Source organism: Bos indicus x Bos taurus, chromosome X (assembly GCF_003369695.1).
Source record: "Bos indicus x Bos taurus breed Angus x Brahman F1 hybrid chromosome X, Bos_hybrid_MaternalHap_v2.0, whole genome shotgun sequence".
Classification (NCBI taxonomy): Eukaryota; Metazoa; Chordata; class Mammalia; order Artiodactyla; family Bovidae; genus Bos; species Bos indicus x Bos taurus.
In genome coordinates this window covers 45245692-45248851 of record NC_040105.1, presented here as the reverse complement: position 1 = coordinate 45248851, position 3160 = coordinate 45245692, and positions in this window count along the sequence as shown.

The window sequence follows — 3160 nt, the reverse complement described above, 5'->3', positions numbered from 1 at the left end:
TCTCCCCTGGACCAGGGACTGAATCTGTGTCCCCTGTATTGGCAGGCAGATTTTTAACCTCTGGACCACCAGGGAAGTCCTCAAACCCATGATTTTGTCATTAAGATTGCTTAATGAAGCTCAGGTTCTTTATGTCTCAGCACAGAAGGAATTCAGTGAGAGGCAAAGTGATAGGTAAGAAGTGGATTTATTTAGAGAGATACACATTCCATAGACAGACTGTGGTTTGTCTCAAAAGGCAAGAATGGCCCTTAAGCCTTCATAATGGGAGAAAATAACAGCAAACAAAGCAACTGGCAAAGAATTAATCTCAAAAATATACAAGCAACTCCTGCAGCTCAATTCCAGAAAAATAAGCGACCCAATCAAAAAATGGGCCAAAGAACGAAACAGACATTTCTCCAAAGCAGACATAGAGATGGCTAACAAACACATGAAAAGATGCTCAACGTCACTCATTATCAGAGAAATGCAAATCAAAACCACAATGAGGTACCATCTCGCTCCAGTCAGAATGGCTGCTATCAAAAAGTCTACAAATAATAAATGCTGGAGAGGGTGCTGAGAAAAAGGAACCCTCTTACACTGTTGGTGGAAATGCAAACTAGTACAGCCACTATGGAGGACAGTGTGGAGATTCCTTAAAAAACTGGAAATAGAACTGCCATACGACCCAGCAATCCCACTGCTGGGCATACACACCGAGGAAACCAGAATTGAAAGAGACACGTGTACCCCAGTGTTCATCGCAGCACTGTTTTCAATAGCCAGGACATGGAAGCAACCTAGATGTCCATCGGCAGATGAATGGATAAGAAAGTTGTGGTATATATATACAATGGAATATTACTCAGCCATTAAAAAGAATGCATTTGAATCACTTCTAATGAAGTGGATGAAACTGGAGCCTATTATACAGAGTGAAGTAAGTCATAAAGAAAAACACCAATAAAGTATATTAACACATATATATGGAATTTAGATGGAGAAGGAAATGGCACCCCACTCCAGTATTCTTGCCTGGAGAATCCTGTGGATGGAGGAGCCTGGTGGGCTGCTGTCCATGGGGTCACACAGAGTCAGACACGACTGAAGCGACTTGGCATAGCATGGAATTTAGAAAGATGCTAACAATGACCCTATATGCAAGACAGCAAAAGAGACACAGATGTAAAGAACAGACTGTTGGTCTCTGTGGGAGAAGGCGAGGGTGGGATGATTTGAGAAAACAGCATTGAAACATGTATATTATCATATGTGAAATAGATCTCCAGTCCAGGTTCAATGCATGAGACAGGGTGCTCAGGGCTGGTGTACTGGGATGACCCTGAGGGATGGAATGGGGAGGGAGGTGGGAGGGAGGTTCAGGATGGGGAGCACAGGTACAGCCCTGGCTGATTCATGTGAATGCCTGGCAAAAACCACCACAATATTGTAAAGTAGTTAGCCTCCAATTAAAATAAATAAATAAAAATAAAACACTAAAAAAAAAAAAAGAGTGGCCCCTAAATATGGCTTGGTTAGTTTCTATGTGCTGGGTGATTTGATAGGCTAATGACAGTCTAATGATTACACAAACTATTTTGAAGAAGGGCAGGGATTTCCAGAAATTGGGCCATTGCCCACTATTTAGCCTTTTATGGTCAGCCTTGGAACTGTCATGTTGCTGGTGGGTGTGTCATTTAGCATATATTAATACATTACAATGAGCCTATAATGAGGTTCAAGGTCTACTGGAAGTCAAATCTTCTGCCATCTTGGGATATCATCTTTATGTCATAGCCACAACAGCTATGACATTCTTTAAGGGTTGTGCCCTACCCTCTTCCTTCCTGTTTCAATAGTGATCTTGATTAAAAAATTGTCTTTTTCATTTCTGATAATGAAATGTCCACTAGTAGTGGACTGAGAAGGAAGGTTATCTCCCACTTGATAAATTCAAAGGGACAAACTGAGTTTTATTAATCTAACCCCAAACATTTCTTGCAAAAAATATTTCATGATAGTATAGGGCAAGAAAAATCTTCCACCCCTACCCTCCTGGAGCCTGTGAATCAAATTGATAAAATATTAATTAACAGGAGAAAAAATAATTTTAATTTTGTGTGTACACATGAGAATTCACAAAGAAAAATGTAGCTTAAGTGAGTGGCCAGGTGATTGAGGCTATTATACCATCTTAGGTTGGTCCCATTATACCAACAATGGGACAGGGGTTTTGGGCTTCTGGGCAGGGGAAATAAATTATGGGAAGGAGAGGGGAGGAAGTGTGTGGTAAATAAGGGTTGTCTTGTATGCAGATAAGAGATGCTGAGTTGTCTTCTGAGAAGTAGCTTTCTTCCTGTTGGGAGACTGCTTTATGAATGAAAATTTCCTCTATAAATGTAAATTTCCTTTACAAAAGGGAAAACTTATACTCTATTTTCAGGCAGAGAAGGTGAGATAAAGAACTTTCCCTTTGTCTACTGGTTCTCAATTGACTCAAAATAATGCATATGCCAAAGAGGCAGATTTTGGAGTGGCATGTTCTGATCCCTTCAGTAGGCACATACCAGCTTCTCTTTAGAAGTGGCTTTTTCAATGTAATTTTATTTTGCAAATATTTTTCCACGAATTTTTGCCTCTTTAAGTTAGAGATAGAAGGAAAAACCTATCCAGTCGATTTTGTTGTTTTTTAGTCACTCAGTCGTGTCTGTTTGTGATCCCATGAACTGTAGCTAGCCAGGCATCTCTGTCCATGGGATTTCCCAGGCAAGAATACTGGACTGGGTTGCCATTCCCTTCTCCAGGGGATCTTCCTGATCCAGGGATCGAACCCACGTCTCCTTCATTGGCAGGCGAATTCTTTACTGCTGAGCTACCAGGGAGGCCCCAACTGATTTACAGTGATATTACTTTATATATTACTTGAGGTGGGACATACATGGGGGAATACTTGGGCAGAGACAGATCTAAGTCAGTTCATTCAACAAATAACTATTGAACTAGCAGTACAGGTAAAGTCCCTGCCTTCATAGAGCTTACAGTTTAGTGTTGAGGACACAGCAATTTAAGAAATGAAACTTAAGAAAATTTAAGGTGGGAAAGGGGATTGGAGTATGTCATCCCAAAATATGGCACTTTGATATGAGGGTTATTTTGAGCTGAAGGCAATTAAGAA